Source organism: Rattus norvegicus, chromosome Y, assembly GCF_036323735.1.
Source record: "Rattus norvegicus strain BN/NHsdMcwi chromosome Y, GRCr8, whole genome shotgun sequence".
Classification (NCBI taxonomy): Eukaryota; Metazoa; Chordata; class Mammalia; order Rodentia; family Muridae; genus Rattus; species Rattus norvegicus.
In genome coordinates, this window is record NC_086040.1 from 103,154 (window position 1) to 114,256 (window position 11,103).

General features: G+C 41.1%; 1 long non-coding RNA gene across 1 annotated transcript; it reads left to right on the top strand.

Annotated features, from left to right (window-relative positions):
* The first annotated feature begins 1,540 nt into the window (after window positions 1-1,540).
* Window positions 1,541-5,381, top strand: LOC108353310 (uncharacterized). Its single transcript, XR_005498752.2, has 3 exons — window positions 1,541-2,068; window positions 2,411-2,544; window positions 4,697-5,381. It is a non-coding gene; the product is annotated as an uncharacterized LOC108353310 (long non-coding RNA).
* Window positions 5,382-11,103: the final 5,722 nt, after the last annotated feature.

Genomic DNA, 11,103 nt, shown 5'->3' on the forward strand with positions numbered 1-11,103 from the left:
GGCTCTCTAAATTAACTGAGCAAAGCTCATATGAACTCACAGAGACTGAGGCTGGATGCACAGGACCTCCATAGGTCTCCACCAGGTCCTCTGTGTATATATTATGGGTTTCAGTTTAGTGTTTGTATGGTATTTGTGAGTGGGTCTCTGATTCTTGTATCTACTTTTTGTTTCTTTTCTTTCTGTTATTTTTTTAGTATGTTTTATCTTGTTATAATTTATTATTAAACATTAAAATCCTGTTTTTTACAATAAGAGACAGAAAGGAAGGGGATCAAGAAGGGACAGAAGTGATGGATGCAGGTATTGGGAAGTGTAGAAGGAGGAGATACCATAATCAGGATATATGAAGTGAGAAAGAGATCTATTTTAAATAAATGGAAAAAACAAACCACAACCAATCAAAGAAGAACAAACCAAAACACCTCTCTCTTCAGTACATTAAAATCAAATGTCGCCTGCTTCCTGCCCTTAAACCAGGTAGCCTCGTCTCCAAGCAGGGGTCAGTGGGAGAGTTCTTTTCTCCACCCATGGGATTCTGCAGTTTTCCTTGACATTTGTGATGTGGTGGCTTGAGGTGGGATCGGGCAGTAAGGTAGCTGGATTGAGCCCAAGTGGTAAAGAATCTAGTCCCATGTCAGCTGACTGGTGGTCCCATCCTCTGGGTCTTTCCACTCAGAGGCGAAGTATTCTTGACTTCGGGGTGCCAAAGGCAGGCAGAAGAAAGCTTCTTTCAAGTCTGAGACTAGGTACCAAATTCTGGACGGTGGCTAAAAGCTCAGCAGGGTGTAGGGGTTAGGCACAGTAGGGCGGATGTCAGCCACTGGATGGTTTACCGCTCCTATGTCCTGCATTCAGTAGTAAGTATTAGTGCCTGGCTGCTTAACTTGCAGGAGGGATATGTTTCAGGCCCCAGAATTGTATGTTCCAAGAAGCCTCTCCTAGGGCTATAAAATGGGTAATTACATTGGCCAGCTCAACAGCTTTCTCCCAGAAACTAGCTGACCATAAATCTTAGAGAACAATGTTGAGAAGCAGGAAGCAACTTCTCCTAGGAACGAGCAGACCATGAAGTTAAACAATCTGAGAAGCAGGAGATGGCTCCTCCTACAAGACAATCTTGGGAGACAGAGAGTTTTTCCTTGTGATTTTTCACTGTTACTCTACACACTTTCCAATGACACCATCCCTGCCCCCTCGGGTTGTGGTTTCTCCCTTTAAATAGCTCTTCTCCCAGCCTCTAGGGGTCGAACCCCACTGCCCCTGCGTGGGATACAAGTCTCGACCCCAGTGCACTGGTTGCTATCCATAAACCTCATGTGATTACAGCAAGGATGGTCTTGTGTGAGTTCTTATGGGGTCGAGTTATCCCAAGACTTGAGTGAGGGTGTCATCACTCCGGGGGTCTTTCGCTACTGACAAGTTTTCTCCTCTTTCCCTACCTTCCCTCCAGTGGTTAACTAGGATGTTTAATGGGGTAGATTCAGTCTGTCCCATGTCCAAAAATATTGTGACTTCAAGTCCAAGAACACAAAATGAGATAACTAACACCAACAAACACAGAGAAAGACAACACACAAACACTTTGGCCCTGCTGTGAGTGTAGAAACCAGGTAACCTGGCGACTCCCTTGGATCCTACCAGTATGGAGTTTAGCAAGTTTCAATAGTGCAGAGTCCTCCTGACTCCCTCCAGGGGCCTGAAGTGTCCTCCAGAATCCCCAGGGTCACAGAGTTAAGCCACATCTGCCCTCTGCAATTGACCCACACCAGGGTAGAGGCTTTCCAGCCAACACCATGCTCAGGAGTCAAAAGTGAAAGCAAAAGACCAGAGACAAACAGCAGTAGGTGCCTGTTGCTGAGTTTGTCCTTTTGCACTCTGATAGGTCTCCAGGGATGGGGGCAGGGGTGTCTACCCAAATTCAGGACGACCCTCCCACCCCACAACCCTCTTTCAGTGGTACTTACTTCGAGATAACCCCGAGTGAGACACCGAGATGCAGATCAATGGAAAAGCAAGAGGTTTATTTTTCATCACTTCAGGGTCAACCTTCAATTAGTCCCTCAAGGTGAGTGACTAGAAAGTGACTCCGAATGGCTATTACAAGCAGTTCTTATGCCTTTTATGGGAACAGGTTACCTCAGCAAGGTTACTGCTTATCGGCTAAGAATATTAACCTTTAAAGCCATCAAGCATCAGTCAGTACAGTCTGAGAATTTTCTACTCAAAAATGTTCCTGTGGGTGGAGAATAGAACTTGGCCTAGTCTTGCCCCGGAGACAGGGGGTGTAAGGCTGGCCAAAGGCCCTAGGGTTCTTCACAAGTAAGCATTTATTTGAAGATTAGCTGATTAGCTGATCCAGTCGAAGAGATAGGAAACAATCACAACAGCTGATCTGTTTTACTTTCAGCAAGTGCAGACAGAGCTCAGCAGTTTGCAGTCCTCTGGTGATCCCTGGATGGAGTTTGCCAGCCACTTGAGAATCTGCTGAGATATCATAGACTCCCAGGGGCACAAGGTATAATTTCCTAGTAATTGGAGAAGGTAAGGAATCTCCTGGAGAAAGAGGGGGAATCTCATTTTGAGGGACAGACATGTGCAGAAAGTTTGGATGTACTTATCTAGAGTCATTTGACATGTGGCGGGTAGATCAAGGTCTTGAGATTTCTTTGACTCCCTGAAGTTTATATGAAATTTAGCTCACAGATGGAGATATATAAGCATACCATATTAAAATTCATATTTTAAAAAAGCAGTTAACATGTGTCTGTATGACAGCAAGAGCAGACTCATGCCTTTGAGTCTTAGCAAAAACGATAGCTTTAGATTAAAAGATATGTTTGGTTTGGTTTGGTGTTTTGTCCAGAGAGCTAGGTACAAAGGTTGGACAGAAATGTTTTAGCCTAATGAAAACCATTTGTAAGTCAGGAGACAACTAAAGAAAACTCAGAATTCTGAGCTTGTGACTGAGTAGTGGGCAGTCTTACTCCAGCAAATCTTGCATCTTCAAGATCCCAGGGCAATAACAGCATAGGAGGGTCAAGAAATCTGAAATATTACACACACACACACACACACACACCCGTTTAATAGTTTTTGAGACCCTCAGAACTTATCTTCAAACCTCTACATATCTTAGAACATTTTTTTATCTAATCATTTATCAGAGACATGAATAGCGATTAGTGATACTTTATTTCTCTGCTGGTGAAATGAGCCAGTTCAAGCCAATTAGATCATATTAAAAGGAATAATTCTGGAAAGCTGCTTTGGGTTGAATTCATTGAGCTCAAGGTCTGAGGTCAGGGGAGTTGCCATGCTGAGTCAGGAGAGAGAAGAGAAAAAGAGAAAGGGTGAGTGTGTGGAGAGAAAAGAGAAAGAAAGAGGAAGAAGAAAGTAAAGGAGAAACAAGAGGAGCAGGAGGAGAAGAGAGAGGGAGAGAGAGAGACAGAGACAGAGAGACACAGAGACAGAGAGAGACAGAGAGAGAGACAGAGAGACAGAGACAGAGAGAGACAGAGATTCGTCCATAGTTCATAACCCAGACCAGTCATCCCAGGCTCCTGTGGTCTCTATGGCATATCTCAGTTAAGCGATCCTTGTCTGTGTGTGTTTTTTTTGTTTTTTTGGTTTTTTTTGGCAATCTGAACATATTCAACAATTTGGTCATTTATAAGGTGACTATGAACATGCATTTTTAAATTGTCGCTAAATGTCTACAGTAATTTAATAGCTTTTGTAAGACTAGGACTTTACGTTAAACCTCTCTTGGGTTTAGATTTAACATAACTATTTTAAATGGAAGCTATAAGGTTTTTAACTTATAAACATAATTCATAAAGAGTCTGGGGAATTTTTTAATCTTTATGTAGTGTAGAACATAACAGTTTCCTGCATGGGTTAGTGTATAAAACATAGCTATATCGTAGTAATGCCAGCAGAGCAAGGCTAGACTTATATTGTTAAATCAATCTCTGTTAGCGTGAATAGACCTGAGGTCACGAGAGACATATTTTAAACCCTTTTAATGATTTTTAATCAACCCCAAACCCTTCCCCAGCAGGTCATTGGTAAATATTTTAGCTTCTTCTTTTATTGTTTTTCAGTTTTAAAATTAGTTATTTTCTTTATTTACACCCAAATGTTGCCTCCTCCCAGTCTCCCGTCCCAGAGCTCTTCACCCCATTCCCCATCCTTTCACCTCTGAGATGGTGCGCCCATCCCTGGGCATCCCCCTTCCCTGGGGCATCGAGTCTTGACAGGATTAGCTGAGTCCTCTGCCACTGGGGACAGACAAGGCAGTTGGTCCACTTGAACCAGCCCATGTACGCTCTTTGGTTGGTGACTGAGTCTTTGGGAGCTACCAGGGGTCCAGGTTAGTTGGTACTGTTGTTCTTCCTCTGAGGTTGCCCTTCCCTTCACTTCTTTTAATTCTTCTCCTAACTTTCCCACACTGCACCACCGACCTCAGTCGAGTGGTTGGCTTTAAGGATCTGCATCTGTCTCAGTCAGCTGCTGGCAGAGCCTCTCAGAAGACAGCCTTGCTAGGCTCCTGTCTGAGAGCACAGCAGAGCATCAGTAACAGTGTCAGTAAGAGTTGGTGCCTGCTCATGGGATGGATCCACATTGGACCAGTCATGGGATCGCCTTTCCTTCACTGTGTGTTCCATTGTGTCTCTGCATTTCTTTTACACAGGAACAATTGTGGGTCAAAATCTGCAGGTGGATTGGTGTCCCCATCCCTCCACTGGTGACCCTGTCTGACTACTAGAGGTGAGCACTTCCGGTCCCATCTCCTCACTGGTGGGCATTTGGGCCAAGGTCTCTCACATCTCAGATCTCTAGGACTTTCTAGGGGTTACCACCTTCCATGATGGCATACCCCCCTCTCCCCGAGTGCCTCAACTCCCATCACCCACCCCTGAGAACAGCATGTTTCTATTCATTCTCCTGGCCCTCTGGGCTTCTCTCTCCTGTCTTCCCCCCAATGTCTGATCCTGTTCTCCCTTTTCCCTTCTCCCTCCCCTCTGCCACTCAGGTCCCTCCCTCCCTCTGCCTCCCATGATTATTTTGTTCCCCCTTGTAAGTGAGATTGAAGCACCCTCACTTGGGAGTTCCTTCTTGTTTAACTCTTCAGACTGTGGGATGTATCATGAGTCTTCTGTACATTTTGGCTGATATCCATTTTTCAGTCAAGGGACAATCTGATTTGCTTCCAGTTTCTGGGTATTATGAATAAGGCTGCTGTGAACATAATGGAGCATGTGTCCTTGTGGTATTGTGGAGCATCTTTTGGGCATATGCCCAGGAGTTGTATAGCTGAATCTTCAGGTAGAACAATTTCCAGTTTTCTGGGGGAACTGCCAGACTGATTTCCAGAGTGGTTGAACAAGTTTGCAATCCTGTTTTCAATGGACGAGTGGGGTTCTTTTGGTTGTTTGTTTGTTTGCTTTTTACATTTTCAAATTCTGATCTATTTTATGTTAATTTTTAAAATGTTCTTATTAGATATATATCTTTACTTTCATTTTAAACATTAATCCTTTTCCCTGTTTCCTGTCCACAAGACCCCCCCATAAGGGTATTCCCCCTATAAACTCCCCTTCTACACCACCCCCATATCCCCTGCACTTGGGTTCCAACCTTGGCAGGACCAAGGCTTCAGATTCCACCCTTGCCCCAAGAAGTCTATTCTCTGCTACATATGCTGTTGGAGCTATGGGTCAGTTCATGTATAGGTTTTCAGTAGTAGTTTAGTCCCTGGACACTCAGGTTTGCATTGTTGTTCTTAGTGGGATGCGAGCCCCTTGGGCTCTTTCAATCCTTCCTGTAATTCCCCCAATGGGTCCTGTTCTCAGTTCAATGATTTGCTGCTAGCATTGACCTCTGTATTGGACATGCTTTGGATGTGTCTCTCAGGAGAGATCTATATCCGGTCCCTTTCAGCATGCACTCTTTAGCTTCATTATTCCTAACTAGTTTGGTGGCTGTATATATATATGGGCCAGATGTGGGTCAGGTTCTGAATAACCATTCCTTGAGTCACTGCTCTAAATGTGGCTTCCATATCCCCTCCTATGGATATTTTTTCCACTTTTAAAAAGGAGTGGGAGCATCCGCATTTTGGTGTTCCTTCTTGAGCTTCCTGTGGCCTGTGGATTTTATCTTGGGTAATTCGAGCTTTTAGACTAATATTCACTGATCAATGAGTGCACACCATGTGTGTTTTTCTGTGATTGGGTTAACCTCACTCAGGATGATGTTTTCTAGTTCCAACCATTTGCCTATGAATTTCATAAAGCCGTTGTTTTTGATAGCTGAGTAATATTCCATTGTGTAGATGTACCACATTTTCTGTATCCATTTCTCTGTTGAAGGGCATCTGGGTTCTTTCCAGCTTCTGGCTATTATGAATACTATGCTATGACTGCTATGAACATAGTGGAGCACGTGTCTTTTTTATATGTTGGGGCATCTTTTGGGTATATGCCCAAGAGAGGTATAGGTGGGTCCTCAGGTAGTTCAATGCCTAATTTTCTGAGGAAACTCCAGACTGATTTCCAGAATGGTTGTACCAGTTTGCAATCCCAACAACAATGGAGGAGTGTTCCTCTTTCTCCACATCCTCACCAGCATCTGCTGTCACCTGAGTTTTTATCTTAGCCATCCTGACTGGTATGAAGTAGAATCTCAGGGTTGTTTTGATTTGCATGTCCCTTATGACTAAGGATGTTGAACATTTCTTTAGGTGCTTCTCAGCCATTCAGCAGTGAATTCTTTGTTTAGCTCTGAACCCCATTTATTAATAGGGTCATTTGTCTCCCTGCGGTCTAACTTCTTGAGTTCTTTGTATATTGTGGATATTAGCTCTCTCTCAGTTGTAGGATTGGTAAAGATGTTTTCCAATCTGTTGATTGCCGTTTTGTCCTGACAACAGTGTCCTTTGCCTTACAGAAGCTTTCCAGTTTTATGAGATCCCATTTGTCGATTCTTGATCTTAGAGCATAAGCCGTTGGCGTTTTGTTCAGGAAAATTTCCCCATTACCCATGTGTTTGAGACTTTCCCCCACTTTTTCTTCTATTAGTTTGAGTGTATCTGGTTTGATGTGGAAGTCCTTGATCCACTTGGACTTAAGCTTTGTACAGGGTGATAAGAATGCATGCCATTGAACCAGCACCATTTGCTGAAAATGCTATCTTTTTTGATTTGATGGTTTAGCTACTTTGTCAAAAATCAAGTGACCATAGGTGTGTGGGTTCATTTCTGGGTCTTCAATTCTATTCCATTGGTCTATCTGTCTGTCTCTGTACCAATACCATGCAGTTTTTATCACTATTGCTCTGTAATACTGCTTGAGTTCAGGGATAGTGATTCCCCCTGAAGTCCTTTTATTGTTGAGGATACTTTAGCTATCCTGGGTTTTTTGTTATTCCAGATGAATTTGCAAATTGTTTTGTCTAACTCTTTGAAGAATGGGATCGGTATTTTGATGGGGATTGCATTGAATCTGTAGATTGCTTTTGGTAAAATGGCCATTTTTACTATATTAATCTTGCCAATCCATGAGCATGGAATATCTTTTCCATCTTCTGAGGTCTTCTTCAATTTCTTTCTTCAGAGTCTTGAAGTTCTTATTGTACAGATCTTTTACTTGCTAGGTTAAAGTCACACCGAGGTACTTTATATTATTTGGGACTATTATGAAGGGTGTCATTTCCCTAATTTCTTTCTCGGCTTGTTTCTCTTTTGTGTAGAGGAAGGCAACTGATTTATTTGAGTTAATTTTATACCGAGTCACGTTACTGAAGGTGTTTATCAGCTTTAGTAGTTCTCTGGTGGAACTTTTGGGATCACTTAAATATACAATCATATCATCTGCAAATAGTGATATTTTGACTTCTTCCTTTCCAAGCTGTATCCCCTTTTTTGTCTCCTTTTGTTGTCTGATTGCTCTGGCTAGGACTTCAAGAACTATATTGAATAAATAGGGAGAGAATGGGCAGCCTTGTCTAGTCCCTGATTTTAGTGGGATCGCTTCAAGTTTCTCTCCATTTAGTTTATTATTACCTACTTGTTGGCCATACATGGCTTTTACTATGTTCAGATATTGACCTTGAATTCCTGTTCTTTCCAGGATTTTTATCATGAAGGAGTGTTGAATTTCTTCAAATGCTTTCTCAGCATCTAGTGGGATGATCATGTGGTTTTTATCTTTCAGTTTGTTTATATAATGGATTATGTTGATTGTATTCTATATATTAAACCATCCTTGCATCATTGGAATGAAGCCTACTTGATCATGGTGGATGATTGTTTTGATGTGCTCTTGAATTCAGTTTGCAAAAATTTATTGAGGATTTTTGAATCAATATTCATAAGTGAAATTGGTCTGATGTTCTCTTTCTTTATTAGTTCTTTGTGTGTTTTAGGTATAAGAGTAATTGTGGCTTCATAGAAGGAATACGGTAGTGCTCCATCTGTTTCAATTTTGTGGAATAGTTTGGATAGTATTGGTATGAGGTCCTCTATGAATGTGTGATAGAATTCTGCACTGAACCCGTCTGGACCTGGGCTCTTTTTGTTTGAGAGACTTTTTTTTTTTTTTTTGGTTCTTTTTTTCAGAGCCGGGGACCGAACCCAGGGCCTTGCGCTTCCTAGATAAGCGCGTTTGAGAGACTTTTAATGACTGCTTCTATTTCTTTAGGAGTTATGGGCTTGTTTAAATGGTTTATCTGTTCCTGACTTAACTTCAGTACCTGGTATCTGTCTAGGAAATTGTCCATTTCCTGCAGATTTTCAAGTTTAGTTGAATATAGGCTTTTGTAGTAGTATCTGATGGTTTTTTGAATTTTCTCTGAATCTGTAGTTATGTCTCCCTTTTCATTTCTGATTTTGTTAATTTGTACACACTCTCTGTGTCCTCTCGTTAGTCTGGCTAAAGCTTTATCTATCTTGTTGATTTTCTCAAAGAACCAACTTTTGGTTCTGTTGATTCTTTCTATAGTCCTTTTTGTTTCTACTTGGTTGATTTCAGCTCTGAGTTTGATTATTTCCTGCATTCTACTCCTCCTGAGTGTATTTGCTTCTTTTTGTTCTAGAGCTTTTAGGTGTGCTCTCAAGCTGCTGACATATGCTCTTTCCTGTTTCTTTCTGCAGGCACTCAGAGCTATGAGTTTTCCTCTTAGCACAGCTTTCATTGTGTCCCATAAGTTTGGGTATGTTGTGCTTTCATTTTCATTAAATTCTAAGAAGTCTTTAATTTCTTTCCTTATTTCTTCCTTGACCAGGTTATCATTGAGTAGAGCATTGTTCAACTTCCATGTATATGTGGGCGTTCTTTCCTTATTATTTTTGAAGACCAGCTTTACCCAGTGGTGATCTGATAGGATGCATGGGATTATTTCTATCTTTCTGTATCTATTGAGGCCTGTTTTATGACCGATTATGTGGTCAGTTTTGGAGAAAGTACCATGAGGTGGTGAGAACAAGGTATATCCTTTTGTTTTAGGATAGAATGTTCTATAAATATTTGTTAAATCCATTTGGTTCATGACTTCTCTTAGTCTGTCTATGTCTCAGCTTGATTTCTGTTTCCATGATCTGTCGACACATTGATGAGAGTGGGGTGTTGAAATCTCCTACTATCATTGTGTGATGTGCCATATGTGATTTGAGCTTTAGTAAGGTTTCTTTTATGTATGTAGGTGCCCTTGTATTTGGGGCATAGATATTTAGGATTGAGAGTTCATCTTGGTGGATTTTTCCTTTGATGAATATGAAGTGTCCTTATCTTTTTTGATGAATTTTAGTTGAAAATCGATTTTATTCGATATTAGAATGTCTACTCCAGCTTGCTTCTTCAGACCAATGCTTGGAAAGCTGTTTTTATACTGTCACTCAGAGGTACTGTCTATCTTTGTCTCTGAGGTGTGTTTCCTGTAGGCAGCAGAATGCAGGGTCCTCATTGCATATCCAATTTGTTATCTGTGTCTTTTTATGAGGGAGTTGAGGCCATTGATACTGAGAGATATTAAGGAATAGTGATTGTTGCTTCCTGTTATATTTATGTTTGGAAGTGAGATTATGTTTGTGTGCTTGTCTTCTCTTTGTTTTGTTGCAAAATGATTAGTTTCTTGCTTTTTCTAGCGTGTAGCTTGTGTCCTTGTGTTGGGCTTTAACATTTATTATGCCTTTCAGGACTTTATTTGTAGAAAAATATTGTGTAAATTTGGTTTTGTCATGGAATATCTTGGTTTCTCCTTCTATGTTAATTGAGAGTTTTGCAGGATACAGTAACCTGGGCTGGCATTTGTGTTCTCTTAGGGTCTGTATGACATCTGTCCAGGATCTTCTGGCTTTCATAGTCCCTGATGAGAAGTCTGGTGTAATTCTGATAGGTCTGCCTTTGAATGTCACTTGACCTTTTTCCCTTACTGCTTTTAATATTCTTTCTTTGTCTTGTGTATTTGGTGTATTGACTATTATGTGATGGGAGGAGTTTCTTTTCTGGTCCAATCTATTTGGAGTTCTGTAGGCTTCTTGTATGCCTATTGGTATCTCTTTTTTTAGGTTAGGGAAGTTTTCTTCTATGATTTGTTGAAGATATTTACTGGTCCTTTGAGCTGGGAGTCTTCACTCTCTTCTATACCTATTATCCTTAGGTTTGATCTTCTCATTGAGTCCTGGATTTCCTGTATGTTTTGGGCCAGTATCTTTTTCTGTTTTCCATTATCTTTGACAGTTGAGTCGATGATTTCTATGGAATCTTCTGCTCCTGAAATTCTCTCTTCTATCTCTTGTATTCTGTTGGTGATGCTTGTATCTACTGCTCCTGATCTCTTCCTTTGGTTTTGTATATCCCAGGTTGTCTCCCTTTGTGCTTTCTTTATTGCTTTTATTTCCATTTTTAATTCCTTCACCTGTTTGATTGTGTTGTCCTGTAATTCTTTCAGGGATTTTGTTATTTCTTCTCTATTGGCTTCTGCTTTTTTATTTGTGTTTTCCTGCATTTCTCTGAGGGAGTTCTTTATGTCTTTCTTGAAGTCCTCCATCATCATGATCAAATGTGATTGTAAATCTAAATCTTGCTTTTCTGTTGTGTT